The sequence below is a fragment of the Lampetra fluviatilis genome, chromosome 57, assembly GCF_964198595.1.
Source record: "Lampetra fluviatilis chromosome 57, kcLamFluv1.1, whole genome shotgun sequence".
In the NCBI taxonomy this organism is placed as follows: Eukaryota; Metazoa; Chordata; class Hyperoartia; order Petromyzontiformes; family Petromyzontidae; genus Lampetra; species Lampetra fluviatilis.
The window spans coordinates 4,209,726-4,233,134 of record NC_136331.1 but is presented as its reverse complement, the minus strand read 5'-3'; the positions used below and the strand labels follow the sequence as shown (position 1 = coordinate 4,233,134).

The 23,409-nt window shown below is 44.3% G+C and overlaps 1 protein-coding gene across 2 annotated transcripts in view; it reads left to right on the top strand.

The window, feature by feature from the left end:
* The window catches only part of LOC144950265 (porimin-like), a 51,075-nt gene that overhangs the window by 16,401 nt on the left and 11,265 nt on the right, over positions 1-23,409 (top strand). The window lies entirely within an intron of this gene.

The window sequence follows — 23,409 nt, the reverse complement described above, 5'->3', positions numbered from 1 at the left end:
TGTTGGACCAGATGACGCCTCGGATGTGGACCAATCAACTTCAAGGACGGTGCATATCATTATCAGAGTTGTTTTCTTTTTGTTTGCATTTTGACTGCTTGTGTTGTGGTTATTGCAAACATGATGCCTTGTATAAAGGTGTCAGTTTTTGTACCAGTTGAAAGGGTAAAAACCTATTACTCTATGTTGCCACTGGTAAAGGAGATGTCTCATAGTGAGAATTTGTTGTTCGCAAAAGCATCTCGAAAAACTTGTGTGAACGTATAAGGAACGCGTGCCCCACCCCACACCACATTTACTCGTGGTGCTTATGTAATGAGCCAATTGTACTTTGACCTGAGGCTCTTTTTGTGCTTGGGCTAACATAGGGTCAGCTCAGTTGAAACCTGACAGGTCGCAAGCATTTGCCAACAATGTCATCTGTGTAAGGAGGTAATATCACTTGCACTGATATTACGTCTGTGATTGGGAAACGCAATTATGGAAACTGAAAACCAACTGTGTATTGTTTAGACTAAACAATGTTGTGTTTGTGTTAAAACGCCCCGTAAAAAAATACTTTATTTGACCGTAATGTCTTTCTAGGTTGTGCTGGTAACAATTTGTACCAGACAGTTGTAGTGAAAAGCAGCTGCTGCTACTAAACATACCTGAGATGCCCTGAATGTCCAGAGAAAGATTACAGTTTAAAAAAAATTATTGAAACATTTATAATTAAAACAGACTATCTATCGACACAAGAAGGCAATGTCTATCATGAGTTATTTTTTTTTTAGGCTTGAACCCGATTATTACAATCGATGCATGAACGATGCTATGTAAAACTAAACACAATTATCTTCTTGGTTCTTTCGGTAAAGTCACGTAGAAGGGAAATAATAAAATAATAAAAATAAAATAAAAAATCTCACGACGTTTCGGCCACAACACAAGCAGCCGTCTGCAGGTGAAGACAGAGCTGTCTGAAAGACAACGCTCCAATGAACACTGCCAAGCTTGGCAGCGTATTTTAGTTATTATGATTGCACAGACTGAAATAATCTCCGCTACCATCAAGATTCACACTGCTAGCACAACAATCTACGTTCAGCTAATGCTTTAAGGAATGGCCCTTCTTGACTGGCTCTTTGAGAGCAGCTTGGGGGGATGATGTCCTTCTGAGCAGCTGAGAATAATAATAATTCAATTTAAAGCGCGTCCAAATTTGCGGACGTAACGGCCGCAACTCAGAGGCACGGAGCCAAGCTCAGAGTCGCTCGAAAGCACGTGGCTGTAGAGGTGAGTGTTTAAGTCTCTCTTGAAGAAGGCAATTGAGGTGATGCTGCGAATGTGCAGAGGGATAGCGTTCCAGACTGTTGGGGCTGCCACCGAGAAGCGGCGCATTGACGTGACCATCCTGGATCTTGGTATCAAGAGGAGGTCGTGAATGGCGCTGCGCAGGCATCTGCCGTGTGCTGAGCTGCAAGTTGTCAATAATGAAGTGTCATTTCTCACAACGTTAACCTCGTGTCTTTGTTTCTGTTTAAAGGGGGGGGGGGGGGGTGTCTTTAGCCACTGCCAACACGGTCCCTTTTTTAAATCCTTTATATTAAGTTCACTTGCTTGCTTAGGACCGTGCAAATCTTTCGGTCGTTTTTTAACCCACTTCCTGTGATCCAATCGAGCTGACATTTTGCACACAGACTCGTTGTGCGTGACAATGCATTTTCGTGAAAATTTTTTTCCAAAATTTTACACTGTTTAGGGAAATTTTTTAAAATATTTACTTACCAATTGCTTAATGCTGCCAGACAATCATCTGACCCATAGATGGCAGCCATCTCAAGCCAGAGGACGAGAGGACTCTAGCCGCCACGCATATAAAGGATTTATATTGAAAAACTTTGTTTTTACGGGTTAATTTTAAAAGTGTCAACGTAATCCACGTTAATCAGTACTTCTAAGTGCTATCGCCAGGCTTGCTTCAGACCCGTTCCCTGGTGTGCATCCTCGTAAACTCCTTGGGCTGCCTTTCTATTCCCTAGCTCTTGCTGCACGACCTTCCAGTCTCCTCTTTCTCTCTCTCTCTCTCCATACGCTTCTTCATTCGTAGGCGGCTGATCAGAGCAACGACTACAATTTCACATTCAGGTGGTCAAACCAGAAATAACCGCTTCGGCAGCAGCGGAGGAGTGTGTCGCTGTGACGTCTCCGCATTTGTGGATCGGGCATTGCTGCGTTAGGCGTTGTCCGGTCCTGTTCTGGATGATCACGGTCGTGCGTACGTTGGAGTGTTTTTCATTTTTTATTTGCCGTGGTTTGTGCAGTGGATGCGATTTGAGGGTGGACCATGAGCTTCATACGCTCATTCCCTCCTTTGTATTCCTCCGGGCCTAGCGACCGACGCAGGGAAGGAAGGATACGTTCTTGTGGACTAGAGACTCGGTAAGTTTGGGACATAGGTGTACAGAAAACGGATGCTCGCTTGATTAAAAAAAACTAGTTTTGAAAGCGTAGCTCGGTCAGCAGGATAGATGAGGTATATCTAGAGGCCAATTTTAAACCAGACCCCTTCAAGAAAAACACCCAAGGAGAGATCCAGGGTAAATTCTAAGAGATACAGGTGGAAGGATGAGTGTACGAAATAAGTGCAAACTTAGAATGCATGCAAACTTGCCAAATATTAAGTAAAAATGTAATAGTGTAGCTTTGAATGTGTTTAACAATGAAATACATTTTTACAGAATAAATAGTTTAAAGCCCCTATCGTAGCGTGTAAGTTTTTGTAAAAAAAAAAATAATGACATTTTCAAAGGCTGGGCGGTACACATTTCATTGCAGTTTGGCTGAACATTAACTCTGCAAAACTGTAAAACACAAACATTAAGCATTTGTGTGTTTTTACCAAGTCACTTTATGTCCTGCCACAAACTGTGAAACACCTTTCAATTTGGCAAGCTGTATGCCGCGGATGGCCAAATGTTTAGCTTCACCTTGGCGAATATTTGTTTTAAAACTCTTGACGGAACTAACAAGGGAACGAGTTTTGGGGGGTTAAGCTGTGCAGCTTTACTGGGGCACATTGTCGTGCTCTGGTTTGTCACTTACCACAACTCGGTGGGGAGTGTTGGGGGGGGGGAAATAGTTGCTGCGCGTGTGTGTTATGCAACTTTAAAACGTTGTTGTCGAGGTAGCCGGTTGTGTGGCGCAGAGGTCAGAAGACTGAGCTTGGCACTACCGAGACCCCGGGGAGGGGGGCGGTGGGGGCAGAGGTTCAAATCCTGCTTTGGCTATTAAATTGTTGTGAATGGAAGGTGTTCAGTCTGAGGATATTGTTGGCCTTTCTCTTCATTGGCTTATGAAATGTTTTGGCGTCATCTGGTCCAACACCATGTGAGACTAGGCTCTAAGGAAAGCTGTCTCGGGTGTGGACCAATCAACTTCAAGGACAGTGCACATTATCAGAGTTATGTTTTTTGTTTGCATTATGACTGCAGGTATTGTGGTCTATGCAAACATGACTCCTTGTAAAAAGGTGTCAGTTTTGTTGCCAGATGGAAGGGTAAAAAACCAATTATCTTATGAAATGTTGTTTTCATGCATCTTGAAACGTATTCTATTTTCTTGGTTCTTTCGGTAAAGTCACGTAGAAGGGAAATAATAAAATAATAAAAATAAAACATAATAAAATAATTCTCACGACGTTTCGGCCTCAACGGCTGCTTGCGTTGTGGCCGAAACGTCGTGAGAATTATTTCATTGTTTTATTTTTATGATTTTATTATTCCCCACGTATTCTATTTTTGACATCTGACATCTAACGTGAGCACTGGGCCATCGTGACCACACCTTTTGGCAGCACTGCGATGCCACGAAGGGCAATTGTTTTTGTCTCGGCTGTGTTGGAACTCGCCTATTAAACCACTGCAGTATTTTCCTTTCTCATTTTAATTTGCCGTTGCTTGATGGCGTTTCGGTCAGGATTGGGGATTTTTTCCAAAATTTTCACAACTTGATTTTGGAAGGTCGCGAATACAAATCTTGTTTTTAAGGATCGGTTCATCCCATCATCCCTTTTGTGGTAAATTAAAATGAGCGCTGTATCTTGGCATGTCAGCAGTCGGTATGTGTAATGTATGTTAAACTTCTTTCGCACCGTACGTAGCCAAGCGTGCTAATTGGAGGATGGGCGAGTGGTGTGGGTGAGTGACTGCGAGTGTGTGTGTGTGTACGTTGATCTTTCGCACCGTACGTTACCGACCGTGCTAATCGGAGGTACGGGGTTGTCTTAATGTACAAACTGGCTCCTGAATGTGCATTGTGGTGGCCAATGTTAAACACCTGAATTCTTTCTGGGGTTTGTTTAATCCTGTTATAAAAAAAAACCCCAGAAAAAACACGTATGAAGAACAAGTATGCATATCATTTGTAGACATACTTAACCGTCAGTTCTTGCGATGCTTGGCCCAGGTTGACGAGAGTGACTCAATTACAGACCATTGTTGCAAAGCGGGTAGCAACCAAGTTGTTTACGCATGGATGTTACCCAACTGCAACAGTGCGGGCAAGCAGTGGGGCAAGATGTTAGCTACCTCGCCTGGTACGCAGGAGGTTGTGGGTTCGATGCTGACCCTGACACCTGCTGCTGTATATTTGGAGTTTGCGTGTCTCTCTCTCTCTCATCATCATCACGGTGGCTATGAGATGTTAACTACCTCGCCTGGTATACAGGAGGTTGTGGGTTCGATCCCAACCTTGATGCCTGCTGCTGTATATTTGGAGTTTGCGTGTCTCTCTCATCATCATCATCACGGTGGCTGGGAGATGTTAACTACCTCGCCTGGTATACAGGAGGTCGTGGGTTTGATCCCGACCCTGATGCTTGCTGCTGTATATTTGGAGTTTGCGTGTCTTTCTCCCCGTGGTCACATAGATGGATTATCTCCGGGCCCTCCGGTTTTTCTCTTCACATTTTAGAATCAACGTGCTTTCGGAGAATTTGGCAGTCTCCATACATTTCAACATGATAAGCCCACTTCGTTGAGCTATCATTTGTGGATAGCCAGACCGCTTCTGTAAAATCGCTGTAAAGCTCAGTGGGCTGTACCTGGTAAAATAAAAATAAAAGTTTTTCCAATGCACTTAGGTTTTTGCACAGCTAATAACGTATGTCCCTATGTTAAAAATAGATTTTTTTTCCATGCGAAGACATCTCTTGACATTTTAAAAACTGCACTGTATAGTACAGTGTATTAAACAGATTACCGCTTAGAACTCATTTGTACAGGGTGTATGCAATATTTTTAGTTTCAGGTTCACGTAAATAGATGTAGGTTGCACCTTTTTTAGGCAGAATACGGAATGTAAAACTTACAAACCAGTACAAATGGGACTGTTTAAACAACAACAACAACAACATTATTATTTTAATTGGGTGCAGTATTTGACTTGTATCCACGACTGCTTGCAAATTTGTACAAGAATCGGCCAAAATCTGTTGTAACTTGTGCCGGTGAACGGTTTTTAAAAGTACTAATTTTGTCCCAAGCCAAATGTCCCGCGTCCATTCCCCCCCCACACCATCCGTATTTTTCCTGCCATGGTTGAGCAGTTAAGGGTTTTTCTTCCAGTGAGCTGTGGCAGCATCAGAAGTAAAAAAAATTAACCCGTAAAAACAAAGTTTTTCACTATAAATCCTTTATATGCGTGGCGGCTAGAGTCCTCTCGTCCTCTGGCTTGAGATGGCTGCCACCTATGGGTCAGATGATTGTCTGGCAGCATTAAGCAATTGGTAATTAAATATTTATTTATTTTCCCCTAAACAGTGTAAAATTTTGGAAATTCTTTTTCACGAAAATAAATTGTCACGCACAACGAGTGTGCAAAATGTCAGCTCGATTGGATCACGGGAAGTGGGTTAAAAAACGACCGAAAGATTTGCACGGTCGTAAGCAAGCAAGCACGCAAGCACGCAAGCAAGCAAGTGAACTTAATATAAAGGATTTTAAAAAATACCACGCGTGTTTACGATATGTCGCGGCTTTAATCTGCACAGAGGGGAAACAAAACATGAGCAGAGGAGGTCTTTATGGATTCCACAACTAATGGCAATAGCAGGAAATTAAAACTTAAACAAACAAAACTATTTTTATTTCACCCAGGTAAGGGACCCACTGAGCTATGTAGCTCTCTTCAGGAGCGACCTTGCTATCACAAATGTTGGCCCAACGAGAAGTGGATTATCGTGTTGAAATGTATGCCAGCCAGCCAAATATTTTAAATGATTGATGTTGATTCTGCATGTTGAGGGGAAAAACCGGAGGCCTCGGAGAAAAACCCACACGACCACGGGGAAGAACATTCAAACTCCAAATATACAGCAGCAGGGTCGGGATGGAACCCACGACCTCCTGTATACCAGGCAAGGTAGTTAACATCTCACCACGGAGAGAGAGACACGCAAACTCCAAATATACAGCAGGTGTCAAGGGTCGGGATCGAACCCACGACCTTCTGTATACCAGGCGAGGGAGCTAACATCTCCTAGCCACAGTGATGAGAGAGAGAGAGACACGCAAACTCCAAATATACAGCAGGTGTCAGGGTCGGGATCGAACCCACGACCTCCTGTATACCAGGCGAGGTAGTTAACATCTAGCCACCGTTATGATTATGAGAGAGAGAGAGAGACACGCAAACTCCAAATATACAGCAGGTGTCAGGGTCGGGATCGAACCCACGACCTCCTGTATACCAGTCGAGGTAGTTAACATCTCCTAGCCACCGTTATGATGATGAGAGAGAGAGAGACACGCAAACTCCAAATATACAGCAGGTGTCAGGGTCGGGATCGAACCCACGACCTCCTGTATACCAGGCGAGGTAGTTAACATCTCATAGCCACCGTTATGATGATGATGAGAGAGAGAGACACGAAAACTCCAAATATGCAGCAGGTGTGAGGGTTAGGATCGAACCCACGACCTCCTGCATACCAGGCGAGGTAGTCAACATCTCCTAGCCACCGTGGCGTGCAGGAAAGCCCCGAGAGTGCTCGTGATGTTTTGGTCAATTTCCGTTTTGAGTTTTTTTTTACACACATGCGGTTGGAACACGAAGTGCCAAGAGGAAGCCAACAGATACCATTGTGTACAAAAATGTGAGGATAGAAAGCGGGGGGGGGGGAGAAATGACAATTCTCTTAAAGTTCGTTTTTCAAATAATAATATCATCGTTATCGCCAGCCCGTGGCAATTAATACGCACTTGAACACATCCACATTTATTGGCACAGCAATTGTTAATGTTCACTGCGTCTCGCCAGGCGACAATGCCATAATGCTAAACTTGCCGTTTGAAAGTCGTAAGTTTTTAATTTAAGGTCGGAGGTCGACTTTGCTCGTGTTTAAGAAAAGGAGTACCACTGAGAACATGAATACATGTGTAGTAAGTATTCAGGAGGCTTTGACGACGGAGTCTGAGGCACACTTATTTATTAACACCAACTTGTGCACAGTAACGGGTACACACAGCACTTAGAGGGGTATCGTCCCCTTCACTCGGCTAACAGGGAGACGCAACATCTAACCCCACTAACCTACGCCCGAGTCCTCCACTACGGAGCTAGGGGAGGCTACCTATCCCAGCCCTGGTCAAGCTGGGATCCCGGCACCCTGAGTCTCCAGACCGGCTCTTATAAGAACGTCAGTCTGTACTCTCGGGGCCACGCCACCGGCTTGCCCTGGTCGGCCCTGACAAGGACAGCGAGCCAGGGGAGCTCCGGGGCCTATGCTAGCTGGTCTTCGCTCTTCGCTGGTTTAAGCTGATACTCGACCTCGAGCCCTCCGGCTCACCACCTTTTATAGTACTCGGCCCCCGGGAGGGGCCCGTGGGGGATGCAGGTTGCGGACGTCGGTGTGAGCACCTCCTCTGTGTAGGGCCCTATCCACGCTCCTTGTGTTTGTTAGCCATCCGTGCCCATACACAATTACACCTCTACACATGTTTGCCTTTTTACACGCTTTTATTTAACTCGCTCTGTCTGTTGTTGTTGTTGTCGTCTCAAATCTTGTACTGTAACTCAATTTTAACCCACTTCCCAATGTGGTATCGACTGCAAACTTGGTATACTTATGTCATACTGATGACAATACCATATTCTATGATAAAAAATATATATTTTGAAATGTTTTTATATGTTATGTTTCGGCTTGGGTCTAATTGACCACGCTCAACTGACGTTGGCTGAAATTCACCACGGCCCCCTTACGTTATGGCAAGCTTCTGGGCCACTTCCTGGAGTCGTGGAGTTATTCCATTACTAGTACGGTACATTTCATTAAAGCGTGTTTAATAAAAAAAAATATTACTTATTCCCCTATTGCATCCCGATTTGTGCACGTGCATCTCTCAGCAGTTCAACTCTTGTTGCTAGAGAATTGATGGTGGATACCTCGGAGCTATCTCCAAGATCGTTTTTTAGTGACCTCTAGGCCAACACTGTCCCACCCCTGCTACAGAGAGTAGTGTTTATAATGTGTATTTTTATCTTGTATATATAAAAAATGGAAATTTGTGAATGTGTGTCTGTTCGAAATGTTTAGCATACTTTCCAACATGCTACAAACGTGAAATTTGGCATGTGGGTAGTTTCCAGACTGTACACAATGCAAAACGTATAAAAATAGACTTGTATTTTGTTTTGGGGGGGTGCAATAATGGATACAATATATTGCACGGCAAGTGAGCGGTGACTTCACATCTGTGATGTCACCCGCATGTGACAGCGTTGCGCAGTGTGCCTGCTGATGTCACGCATCCCTCCCCCCCCCTCTGCGTAGGCTGTGTATTAAACCAAGACAAGCTGGATAGTAAAGCTAGTTATATATTTCTTTTTACCAGGTAAGGCCCACTGGGCTATGTATCACTTTTTCAGAAGTGACCTAGCCATCACAAATGATGGCTCAACGAAGTGGCTTATGTGGAAATTTATATCAGACACATACTCTTAAACGCGTGTGATTCTAAATGTGGAGAGAAAAAACAGAGGACCTGGAGAAAAATCCACACAACCTTGGGAGAGAACATGCAAACTCCAAATATACAGCAGCAGGCGTCGGGGTCTGGATCGAACCCACGACCTCCTGTATACCAGGCGAGGTAATTAACATCTCACCACGACAGTCAAACACTTTTTTTAGATTCAGAACTATAATTTATATTCTTGGTTCTTTCTGTAAAGTCACGTAGAAGGGAAATAATAAAATAATATAAATATAAAACAATAAAAATTCTCACTTTTTATTGTTTAATTCTCACTTTTTATTGTACAATACAAATTCTCACTTTTTATTGTTTTATATTTATATTATTTTATTATTTCCCTTCTACGTGACTTTACCGAAAGAACCAAGAATATGAATCCCTGCAGTCATGAAAGCTTTAAATCAAAACTATAATTTAATTATCTTAGGTTAAGTTCGGAACCACATTTAACGTGATATTATTTTTTTTGTACGTTCAATGGTGAATTGTCTTGAGACCCATTAATTTCGGGAAGGTGGGCAGCACGGTTCTGGTGGCCTGGACAGGAAGTTGCTAGCACTTATGAGAGGTGGTAGTCTTGTGGGCGTCCGACACCAGCTCTTAAAAAAAGACCCAGCTTTTTGCAAAGTTACGAAAATATTATTTTATTCGCAGCCAGCCACTTGAATTATAACTATTGATAGGTGCCAACTTTGCACTCTGACCTCTGAGTGACCCGGCCACCTCTCCAACTTTAATCTTCTTGGTGCTTTCGGTAAAGTCACGTAGAAGGGAAATAATAAAATAATAAAAATATAACATAATAAAATAATTCTCATGACGTTTCGGCCACAACGCAAGCAGACGTCCTCAGGTGAAGAACAGGTCTGTCGGGAAGACAGCGTCTGAATGAATCATTCATGAATCATTATTTTATTATGTTTTATTTTCATTATTTTATTATCTCCCTTCTATGTGACTTTACCGAAAGAACCAAGAAGATGAATCCCTGCAGTCACGAAAGCTTTAAATCGAAACTCTTCAACTTTGTAAAAATTTAATGTGAAGCCCTCCAGTGTGAGTGTCCTGTGGGTAGAGCATTGTAACAATAATTTAACAGTAGACGCTATTCTCCTCCTAACGCCGCGTGTTGTTTTCATAACGCGAACGAGCGAACGGAACTGTGTCGCGCGAGTAGGAATAAGCGATCGTACAGCTGCCTCGGCGTAGCATCACACAAGGCATTGGGATGCTGTTGCTGGATTCTTTTAGATGCTGCCTAGTTTCGCACAACAAGCCGGGATACTGCTGGATGCTTTTAGATGCTATCTAGCGTTGCACAACAAGACGGAATGCTACTTAGTGCTACGTAGCGTCGCACAACAAGGTGGGATGCTGCTTGGATGCTACCCACGCACCTCTCTGTCTTTGTTCAGCCTGCGTACGCATCTCGCCCATTATCCCGGACTGTCCTTTACCCTCTACATTATATAAAAACATTACGAGATTTTTCCACAACGCTGTGTTCTTCAGGAACGCAACTACTGCCGCGGTATCCGAGAACCGACTATCCATAATAATAACGATGTGGAATTTTCACAGCTTGTACCGAATTGGCAGTGCAGATGAGCGCGGTGCCTCGGTCGTGCAAGCTTGTCGACGATTAATGATCAAGTACAAGTTTGTGGAACCAGGCGAGAACTCTGAAAACTGACAGCAGAGTTTAATTTTGCAAGAGTGACCCGGGGTACTAAAATTACAAAACCAATTTGATAAAGTTATGAAGCAAGTTGAAATCGGCGCAAAGACAACCTTTGCATCGGGAGGGATTTAAAATGGTGCACAAATATAATTCAATATTGAATAAAAAACATTTTCGGTAACTTAACTTTGCTCGGACAAATTACTTTTACTTGTCTACCATCGTCGCCTTCCCCCACCCACCCTCGCCAATGATCCCTTGATGGCGTTCACCCCGGTTTGAAATTTGCTGATGTAGAAAACAGGAAGCTGTGATGTAAACACGGGTAGTACATGGGATAAACCTACACAAAGACGATAAAGAGAAAGGTCTCCCGTGTAGCCTTAACAGACTGTTAGGATAAGTGCTGTTAGCGGGCACACAAAGACAAAGATCCCTCGTGTAGCCTTTAACAGACTGTTGGGGCAAGTGCTGTTAGCGAGCGCCTATGAAGGCCGGTACAGTACGTAAGGGAGTGGGTGGCCAGCACCACGCCCGACTGCCCTTGCCTCTCGAGTGGCGATGTTTACGCACCACCCCAGGTACTCGCTTGAGGCTGGGTCGACCTAGAGGAGGACCAGGACCAATTTAGATAATCGTCACTGGTGTTGGCCTTGAACAGGAATCTAACTCGGATCGCTAGGCTCTAACCGCGACACTTCTGCCCCCGCACGCATGCTCACACACGTACTCACACATGCCCAGACTCCATGTGGTGTGTGGTTTTGGCGGAATGTTCCTTCCAATACCCAGACTTAAATCCCATGGAAATATACAGTAGAGAATGGGCAGTTGCCTTGGCTAAGATCTGTTAAACGTCTTTGTGAAATAACTTGTAGCATTATGATTAAAACTACCGTAATTTCGGGATTATTGGATGCACTCTTATCCCCCTGTATGTTAAAGCCCATAGTTGGAGGTGTATCATCTTACTGCCCGAAGCATTGCACAATCTGGAGTATACGTCATGCGTTTAGGAATTTCAAATTATGAAAATTAATGATTCTGTAATTGCAAAACACCGACACCACCACAAGTACTGTAGTAGGAAACAAATTATCACGCGCTTTGCACACACATTTGCTCTTGGCTGTAAGTATATATTTGAGTATTATCTCCTCGTGTGTGGGGTGCACTTTGGTTGTTTCCCACGCACAAGTACTCGGTAAGAAATGTATCAAGCCGAACAAACCCTCCTGATAAAAAAAAAAGTGTGATTCGTCCATGACCAAATAAACTTAATTGTGCAAAATCTTATCAGATTTTTGAAGCTACGATGTGGGACTACTTAAAACTATCAAACTAAAAGCTAACACTTTTTTTTTATCAGGTAAGGCACACTGAGCTATGCATCTCTCCTTCAGAAGTTATCTGTCCACAAATGATCCTTACGGCGGTACCCCGGGGTATCCAAATAATACAAAATGGCCGAGGCAATTAAATATTTTATTTCTGGGACATTATTTTTTCCAGGGGTGTACTTAACTCCGTGACTGGGGTACCAATCAATCCGAAATCGGTGCTACTCCGATTGTCGAAATGCAGCGAGGACAATTGCACTGAAACCTTGAACGCTCGTACGCACCGTAGGGGTGCATTGTGTACAGCTCGTCGATGAGTCGATTGCCGCATCGCTGACCATCAACAGACTAAAAATTACCATTACGGACATTATGCGAGAGCCGGGGTTCTGTGGTACCCCGGGGTACTGCCATAAGGTTCAAATTATAGCTCAACGAAGTGGCTTATGTGGAAATGTATAGCAGTCAAATACTCTAAATGCGTGTTTTATAAATGTGGAGGGAAAAACCGGAGGACCAGAATAAAAAATCGTAGGAAGAACGTGCAAACTCCAAATATACAGCAGCAGGCGTCAGGGTCTGAATCGAACCCCCCACGACCTTCTGTATACCAGGCGAGGTAGTTAACATCTCGCCACCATGATGCCCCTTGATGGGCAGCAGAGGCTAGTTACAGTAAAATCAATGGCTCTACGTTCATTCTATGCTGCCTGCTTTCACAAAAGAACCGCGATGACCCGCCTGAACATCACTCTAATAGAGCAGCATGCTCGCACTTTCAACTTGCGCATTCAAAAACGGTTTGTGTGACATCTGCTTGACAAATGCAGCACTCAGGATAATTACTGCAGCATCCGGAGGGCCGTGCCGTTCTGCGGCTTGTGTGGCCGTGGTCGGGTACGATTTATTTTGGCCATGGTGATGAAGGTGGAGCAGAGGCACCTGGTCTCGCTTGCAGGGGTAGTTGTCTGTGTCGGAGATGGCAAAACGAACACCGCTCGGCACCTGGATTTTGAGTCTTGGAACTGGATGCCTCGGGCGGGTTGATGCTCGAGGCGTAGACATTCAACCGCACTGCCCCTGTGCATCTAGGTTCTAGCCATGGTGCATCCTTGGACCATGCTAACATTTTGTTTGACCAAATAATGAATACAGCCGCTTCTGTAATGCGGTAGTTGCATACCTGAAGAACACTGCGGTATGGAAAAAATCGCGTTATCATAAATGATATATGATATGAGGGCAAAGCACGGTCTATGATAACACGCGAGATGCAGGCTGAACAAAGACTGAGGCGCGTGGGTAGCATCTAGAAGCATCCAGCAGCATCCCGCCACGACACAATGGCAGCCGTACAACTACTTGGTTCTACTCGCGCGATCGTAGTTCCGTTGACTCGATTGCGTTATATCCCAATTGCATCCGCGTTCTAAACAAACGTGTTTCATCATACATTCAATCGCGTTATGAAAACGCGGTGTTATTGGGGCACACAGACTATGTATGTGAAACAAAATCTGAGGTATAGGAGGAGCAGGGAAATTGCCTAGGGGGGTGTACAAACAGGGTAGGGGTGCACATGGGGTTGGGAAGGATGGAAGCAAGCAATAGCAGCGATGTGTGTGCATTTCAAAATATGTTCGTCTTTTTCCCCTATTGCATCCCGATTTGTGCACATGCATCTCTCAGCAGTTCAACTCTGCTTGCTAGAGAATTGATGGTGGAAGCGGATACGTGTTTTTGTGTGTGTGCGCACGCGTGTACTGTGTTCAGTTGCAAATACCTGAATGAGTTCTGGGCGCCCTCCCCAAGGTAAATCTGGCATGAAACGAGTACCTGTTGCGGTGCGCACGTGTCACAACGCAAGCGAGGCAAAGGCTGCTGAGCTTGGTTTATGGCCAAACCAATCGATCGTTTTCCACGCGTCGATTGACGGTGTTTTGACTGTTCTTCACCACGCTGGACCGTGTGGCATTCTTGCAGGGTAGCGGGCATGGTCTGTGCCATCCTCTGTACAGCTACTCCACTGAACAGTGGTTAACGAAGGAAAATCATCTCAATTCTCTGCGGATCAACATGCCTTACGTGAAAGCCATCTATTGTAATCTTTGTGTTTGCCAACACCTGGCAAATTTGTGCGTAAGTTTTACTTCGCAAATACGTACCGTCCAAATAAACAGCGCAGTCGCACGGTGGTTCGTGAACTGAGCTGTGAAAGCCCGCTGTGGTGCCACCTTGACAGCCACAGGTCAAAGGGTTTTTCAACGGTTTTACTTAACTTGATTCCTCTTTGTCGTGGTCAAATCTTGTAATCAAAATTTCGTCCACTTCCCGTTGTCCAATCAATGCTACGTTTTGTACACATACTCTGATCCGGTGACGATGCGTGCCTGTATCAAAAAGCAATTAACATTTTGTATGGGCGCCTTATTATTTATATATATTTGTGTAGGTCAAAAACGCCGCGGTCCCTAAACTGTGGAATCGGCTTGCACAGAAGCGGGCGCCGCGTGTCTCAGGCGCCATTGACGCACTTCTCGACTGGGAGTTAAACGAAGTTGTTAATCAAACCGTTGTTTAAAAAACAACTTTTTAAACCTAATCGTTGCTTCCGAGAGCGGCGGATTTCGGGCGTGTTTTTTTTTTACCCCCGCGCGGCACGTCGTATCTTACAGGAATTTATACAGCGCCTTAACCAAGGTGCTTTTACAGATAATTGGCAACGTTACTGCATCCGAATGCGATGGTGGAGATGAGGTGAATGGAATATAGGAGAGGGATCAATGGGGCCCGAATCTGTGATGCGTGACATTGGTGAAAGCGAAATTGATGATGGCAAACGATGATGCGGAGGGGGGGATGAGTGGTAGCCATGTGTAGTGTTGCTCCAGAGACACTTTGTAGAGGGCACGTCTTAATTATACACACGTGCCCTAACTACTAAACATCAACTCCTCGTATAGTCTATCTCGAGTACTTCCACTCGGTATATTATACGCCTCCTACATAGCGTGCCTACCTCGGCTGCGCTCCAGGTCCTCCGGCTATAATATCCTATGGGAGACCCAGGGGTCCACCACTGGCCTCACAGAGCTCTGGCCCTTACGGTGAAGCTAGGGGTCCAGGGTTCTATTCTAGCAGGTCTTGCTTCAGTTGGTCGTCTTCAACTGCCTGGACCTCTCCAGAGGTCCGCCTTATATACGTTTCTCAGCCGAGGTGCGGACCTCCGTGGGGGACGCGGGTGACCCCCAGAGTCGACTCACCGAGGTCCGCATGTCTGCCGTTGCAGCCCAGTGCATCCGCAGCCCCCTCCGGCCGTTGGGAGTGTTTGCGAGGGATCGTAGGACCCCTCACAACCCTCAACCGCTTCTGGGCTGTCTGTCGTTGCCTGCAAGTGCAGCCCATCCATGGCATAATAATTATTATAATAATATAGAATAATTATTATTATAATAAGATAGAATTATTATTATAATTATTATTCTGAGTAATTCTGATTGTAAATGATGATGAATGGATTTGATGAATGGGGTGAATGAGTGATAGCCATGCAATGAGATGATTAACGAATAGTAGTGGTGGTGGTTATGAGGGGGAGATTAAGGGGGTCGTGGGGTGAGCTTAGGGGTAACAATAAGTGAGTTTTGAATGAGGAGCAGAAGCTTCATGGGCGAAGCTGACTGTTTAATCTGGCTGCCCGTGTGTGTTTGCGCGCACTCGCCCATTCGCGCGCTACGAAGCGTGAAACGTAATTCCTCCACTTGGGCCTGCGACCACGTTGTGTGTGTCGTGTTCTCCCGTCGCTGCGTGCGTGGTGAGTGGTGTTTCTATGAAATCGCGTGCAGCGTGACCCCAGGGCCCTTTGCGTGTTGCTTATGATGCACAAAAACTGGAGGCTCTCAATGCTGCTAGCTGGCTACTGCTTTCTGGTGACTCTGCTGCTGCAAGTCGTTTCTTTATCGGACGTTTCGGCTGATCGTGCGACGACGCAACGTTGCGCCGTGGTTTTATCAGCAAGCCTTGCGTGCCGGCGAGAAGTCACATTGGCCACGTTGCAGGTGTTCACGAAAGAGCCGGAGGAAATAATTTTTTCCCCATTTGAGTTTCTTTTTTTGGGGAAGTACTTTGCACCGTTATTGATTCGTTGGCTGATATCCAAGTGGTGCACTTGCGTGTGTGTGTATCAGCCCTTTGCATCCGAAGTGTGTGAGGTATAAGAATAGGTTTTACCCTTTCTGACAATAAACAGGTGTTAAGATATTCATATTCTTGGTTCTTTCGGTAAAGTCGCGTAGAAGGGAAACGATAAAATAATTAAAGGGGACGTACTTTAAAAGATGGATAATAAATTTGACGCAAGGCTGTCAGAAATCCAAACCTCCCAATAAACAAGGGCATCTCCATGCCGCCACCACCACCGCCGCCGCACGGGCTCGTATCCATAAAACTTCTGGCAACATGCGAAGAACCTCCATGAAGACGACACGACCACCGTAGCACCGATGGAGACGCAGCCTGGGGGCAAACGCCGACCTGCTGCCGAAATCTATCGTCAGTGACTCCCCTCCCACCCACAATCCCGTGACTCAGGATCTGACCGAGGTGCGGAAGATTCTGGTTCCTCCTCTAATCGGATCCGGACACTCCATGGACAATGTTTGGGAGACTTTCTCCATCGATGGGAAATTTACGAGAGTCCAGTTTGTGACTGCGATGGTGCGACATTTCAGACCGTCCATAATAGAAGTTTTTATTGGGGTTAGATCGCGTGAATAATAATGTGCCGTTTAAACCGTCCACCACCCGACACAGCCAAATTAGTAAGGTTTATCACGTAAACAAAACATGCCAGACAGTACATCATGAGGCCTCTTTTGCCAGTACCAAAATATACTAATAGGGTTTTTCCCCTTTTTTCTGGCAACAAAACTGACACCTTTTGCAAGGAATCATGTTTACATTAACCACAATACTTGCAGTCAAATGCAAACAAAAAACAAAACTCTAATAATTTATGCGTTGTCCTTGAAATTGATTGGTCCACACCAGAGACCGCTTTTCTTAGAGCCTAGTCTAAGAGCCTAGTCGCATATGGTGTTCGACCAGATGACGCCAAAAGGCGTATAAACTTGATTCCTTGCAAAAGGTGTCAGTTTTGTTGCCAGACAAAAAGGGGAAAAACCCTACCAAGTATGCCAGACAGTGTAAACATCGTCAACGGCTGCCGAATAGGATTATTCGACAGCGATCTAAAACAATTCCACGTGGCTTCACCTGAAGCAATGGATTGGGGATACCAAATATTGGCACCAATTTGTAATCGGTTGCAATCCCCAAAAATTCCGTGGGGCAGAAGAAGAATTGGACGTTGAATTTTTTTTCTCAAGACCGCTACGGAGCATAAAAGAATGCGAATGAGCCGGGTGATACATTTCGAGCTTCTGTACCTAAAAAAAACCACGATCGCCATATCACAATAGTTTGCTTAACTTGTTTTGAGAGAAGCGCACTCTTCGCGCTCCATCGGCGATGTCGTCCCTGCCGCGTGACGCTCGCCACCTGGTTCTCCCTTGCCACAGCACTTCTGCGGCAGGCGTCCTGAGCCGGAGGGGGGGGGGTGAATGTGCGTTGTAGATTAACTCCAGCCCGTTGGAAACAAAAAAATATAACCCGTAAAAACAAAGTTTCTCACTATAAATCCTTTATATGCGTGGCGGCTAGAGTCCTCTCGTCCTCTGGCTTGAGATGGCTGCCACCTATGGGTCAGATGTTTGCATTGCACCATTAAGCAATTGGTAATTAAATATAATATTTTTGTCCTAAAAAGTGTAAAATTTAGGAAAAAAAATTTCACGAACATTAATTGTCACGCACAACGAGTCTGTGTGCAAAAATGTCAGCTCGATTGGATCACGGGAAGTGGGTTAAAAAACGACCGAAAGATTTGCACGGTCCTAAGCAAGCAAGCGAACTTAATATAAAGGATTTAAAAAACAAAGTTGCCTTATGTCGATTTTCCCATTTGCATCACGGTCGGTCGCAGAGTCTGCTGGAAATGGGGGGGGGTGGCTTTGTGCAGGAGACCAGAAGACTGGTAGGGGGGGAGGGAGGAACATTTTTCTTCCTGTGGACTGAATAGGACTTTGTAAACTAAAACTACTGAACAATTAAAATTTTACCAGGTCAGGGCCCCACTGAGCTACGTAGCTCTTCCTAAGAAGCGACCTGGCCGCCACAAATGATGGCTCCAACGAAGTGGTTCTTAAATTTTGATTGAAAGCTTTCGTGACTGCAGGGATACTTATTCTTGGTTCTTTTGGTAAAGTCACGTAGAAGGGAAACAATAAAATAAAATAAATATTATTTTGTTTCCCTTCAACAAGACTTTTTTATTGTTTCCCTTTTACGTGACTTTTCCGAAAGAACCAAGAATATGAAGTGGTTTTTGTCGTCATCGCGTGGAACACTTCTGGCAGCCAATAAACGCACGCTTCATTCTAAAACGCGGAGGGGGGAAACCCGGAGGGACCCGGAGGAAAAAATCCACGCGACCAAGGGGGGAGAGAGCGAGACACGCAAACTCCAAATATGCAGCAGCAGGCGTCAAGGTCAGGATTTTGACCTCCCACGACCTTTCAACTGTCATTGTCCCTTCTCACTGCAGGAAACCCTTGCAATAACAGAAGTGTTCAGGCTATAAAAATGTCCCTCTGGTATCCATTCAGTGCAGCTAAAGATGCTCACAGTGATGGGTAAATATTGTTTTTGGACGGCCTTGTGGCCATATGAAATTAAGTCGTGCGCCAAACCTCACCTCCCCCCCCCACCCCTGCCATAGAATTCCTGTCCAGGTAGCGATTTGGTGTCGGCATCCCCGGACACATTTGATCTTTATCCTGATCGAAACTGCAGTTTGCATTGCTTCGTCTACACGCTACACCGGGAATTTTTATCGGTGGGCTTTTGGCAACATTACGCTGATCAACGTTGCATTCACGAGTCGTCGTGTTTTGCCTCATCTGTTGGGCTCCGTGCCATTTTGTTGTGAAATGGGATTTTGCCGAGATTCTGGAAAAATGTGTGGTGCGAAAAAAATCAGTTGGGACGGACGGAGTTTAGTTGAGGAATTTTATTTGAGCTCTCATGAGGTCGAAGGCACGTGGCCACGTAGCTGGGATTATAAGCGTAGCATCGTGTTGTGACAGCAGTCCATTACGGAATGCAGGTAGAGTTCTTGCGATACAGAAGTTCAACAATATTCACAGCCAGGATAAAGCAACTGAGCACACTGGGTGGCTGGCATGTGACCCATCCGGCTTCGCGAGCTGGTGTGTGTCGGAAAGGTCCTGATGCATTCGGTGCACAGATTAAAATCTGAAGAGATGTGAGGTTTTTAAAATATGTCTAACAGAATGGAACATTGAGTGATACGATCAAATACGTTTTTTGTAAGTCCAATTCTCATGGTTACTGTATAGTAATCCGCGACCTCTCCAGCATGAGGGGTCTCCCTCGAGAAAACTATGGCAAGGAGTAACGATGTTGCTGCCAGCAGACCTGGGTGGATGATGACTTTTGGTTGTCATCACGGCTGCTGAAACGTTCCAACGAACAGCCGGCCGTAGTTTTACCCTAAGCGAGTCCTCGTTTAACGCGGTCGATGCGTTCCTGAAAGGTGCCGCGTTACGCGTAAACCATTTCATACTCTTTGGTTCATTCGGTAAAGTCACGTAGGTAAAACAATTAATAAAATAAATGAAAACAACTAAATTAAATCATGACGTTTCGGAGGCAACACAAGCCTCCCTCATCAGGTGTTAAAAGGCACAGCAAAATAACTGTGCAGTTATTTTGCTGTGCCTCCGAAACGTCGTGCTTTAATTTAGTTGTTTTCATTTTATTTTATTAATTGTTTTACCTACGTGACTTTACCGAAAAAACCACAGAGTATGAATCCTTGCAGTCACGAAAGCTTCAAATCCAGAAGTAAACCATTTCCCCCATAAATAACAATAAAGTTTGGCGAGGTACGATGCACGCACGCACGCTGTGAGGTGGCGGGAAAGTTAATCGAGGGTACACAGCCGCGTTACTGTATCATTCCGCGTACCGTATCGCACCAACTGTATACTCCGCATATCGCACCGCTCAGTTGCGCGTTATAACGGTGTATCAACTGTGCTAGTTCTGCGATGTGCGAAACATTGTACCCCAATGAAAAGAACCGCATTGATGCGAAAACGCGTTTTTATAGCTTGAACACTCGTTAAGCGATGACTTTGCCGTATTCTTAGGTTTTTTCGGTAAAGTCACGTAGGTAAAAACATTAAAAAGTTAAATAAAATAAAAATAAAAATCACGACGTTTCGGAGGCAACACAAGCTTCCGTCCTCAGGTGGTACCGTCACAGCCACGACAGCTGTATCAAGTAAATGAGAGATTGCAGGAGTTACCACTGCGTTTATATAATGGTTGGAGAAGGTGGTGGGGCAAGGGCCGCATACTTATTAATAATATGGTAAGATGAGGCTTGAGACTAAGAATAGACTGCATAACAAAGGCTGAGCCTTTGTTATGGAGAGGTGCGGTTTGTGACTCAACCTGTAACAAGAAGACCACCACTAAACATGGTTAAACAGTAATGGTTGTCTGTCAAATGAGATTGGCAAATAAGTGTAGTAAAATCTTTTTTGCATGGTTAATCACATCTTTCCAATGATTACTCAGTTTGTAACCGTCATCACGGTTGAAATTATATCTGTGTTTGTATATTTGTATGGCTTCGTGTACAAACCTTTGATGGTAGCCAGGAGGTTTGCAGAGAACCTTGGTCTCGGAAAATACAATTTCATGAGAGCCCACCGAGTTGTAGCAATGATCGGCAACAGCCGAAGAATCAGTTCTGTCGTGTTTCAGATCTGACTTGTGCTCGCGGACACGATCAGAAACATGACGTTTCGTTTCTCCAATGTAGCAATCACCACAAATGCAACTCGATTTGTAGACTCCAGGATACTGTAAGTCAGGAACGACATCCTTCACATTGGAGAAACGAAACGTCATGTTTCTGATCGTGTCCGCGAGCACAAGTCAGATCTGAAACACGGCAGAACTGATTCTTCGGCCGTTGCCGATCATTGCTACAACTCGGTGGGCTCTCATGAAATTGTATTTTCCGAGACCAAGGTTCTCTGCAAACCTCCCGGCTACCATCAAAGGTTTGTACACGAAGCCATACAAATATACAAACACAGACATAATTTCAACCGTGATGACGGTTACAAACTGAGTAATCATTGGAAAGATGTGATTAACCATGCAAAAAAGATTTAACTACACTTATTTGCCAATCTTATTTGACAGACAACCATTACTGTTTAACCATGTTTAGTGGTGGTCTTCTTGTTACAGGTTGAGTCACAAACCGCACCTCTCCATAACAAAGGCTCAGCCTTTGTTATGGAGAGGTATATTCTTAGTCTCAAGCCTCACCTTACCATATTAATAATAAGTATGCGGCCCTTGCCCCACCACCTTCTCCAACCATTATATAAACGCAGTGGTAACTCCTGCAATCTCTCATTTACTTGATACAGCTGTCGTGGCTGTGACGGTACCACCTGAGGACGGAAGCTTGTGTTGCCTCCGAAACGTCGTGATTTTTATTTTTATTTTATTTAACTTTTTAATGTTTTTACCTACATGACTTTACCGAAAAAACCTAAGAATATGAATCATTGCAGTCACGAAAGCTTCAAATCTAGACTTTGCCGTAAGTGGTTTTTTTATTGTGCGCGTGAAGAGTAGATGCGCGAATCTTAAAGGCTTCCGAGCTTTTCTGGAAGCACGTGCCAGCCTCAATACGGGTGCATAGGTTGTGTATATTGAACACTCTTTCGCACCGTACGTATCCAGCCGTGCTCATCAGAGTTGTTTTGGGGAAAGGACCACAAACTAAACAAAAATGGGTTTTAAAAAAATGAGTTTTAAATCTAGATTTAAAAGTGCATGGCTAACAGTGGCTTCCGAATATCTGAAGGAAAGAGCGTTTCAGATCTTCTTGGTTCTTTCGGTAAAGTCACGTAGAAGGGAAATAATAAAATAATAAAAATAAAACATAATAAAATAATTCTCACGACGTTTCGGCCACAACGCAAGCAGCCGTCCTCGGGTGAAGAACAGGTCTGTCGGGAAGACAGCGTTCCAGATGACCGCAGAAGGGCATCTGAAAGCGCGCGATGCAGTGACCATCTTTGTTCGATAGCCAAAAGCCGCTGCGATGATGACCGGAGTTTGTGATGATTGTTTATGCGCCTTGATGAAATCGGCGAGGTATCGTGGTTCATTTGTGGCGAGCACTTTGTGTGTAATGAGTGAGACCTGACGATGGATTCGTTTAGCGACCGGGAGCCAAACGCAGCTCGGAGCACTTGACGGACACGGTCGGATTTTGAAGTGGCCGTCACGACACCGTGCCAACGAATTTTGTACACGCTGCAGCTTGGTAATGTTTTTTGTCAGATGTCCCGTCGAAAGGAGTTGCAATAATCAAGCCTAATCGATATATTATGCTGCACGCCACCGTGTTGGCTGGTGTTAGTTAAGAGAGGGTAATTGGCATTTGTGAGGAAATGTAGAGTAGCTAGAGGAAACAACAAGATGTAAAATATTCCCTGTTCTTTCGGTAAAGTCACATAGAAGGGAAATTAAATAATACAAATAAAACATAATAAATAATATTTTTATTATGTTTTATTTGTATTATTTTATAATATTTTATTATGTTTCATTTTTATTATTTGATTTCCCTTCTACGTGACTTTACCGAAAGAACCAAGAAGATGAATCCCTGCGGTCACGAAAGCTTTAAATCGAAGTTTAAGATGTAAAATGTACACATCACTGACTGTCATTAAGTAAAGTATTGCCTCGTTATTCACGAACTTTGAATTAGCGATTTTGGCTATCCGCGAATCACATCTGTAACTCACGACTGCATTGAGAGCGAGGTAAAGTGATGAGATTAAAGTAAGTTAATGAAAAAAAACGGATTGAATTTATTTTATTTACTTCACGTTTTAGGATAACCAATTTGTATTTTTTTGGCGTTATGATCATTTTCACGTATTTAATATCTTATTTACGTATTTATTTTAGGTTGATTCATACAAAAATGTAGGTTTTTTTGAAGCCGTGCACTATGAATTTTCACGTGCTGATAATAAGCCACTTCGTTGAGCTATCATTTGTGATGACCAGGTCACTTCTGGCTATCACAAATGATAAGGCTCGGTGGTAAAATAAAAACTATTAAAGTGTTTTTTTGTATTTTGGATCAACTTTACGAGAGTTATCAAGACTGCGC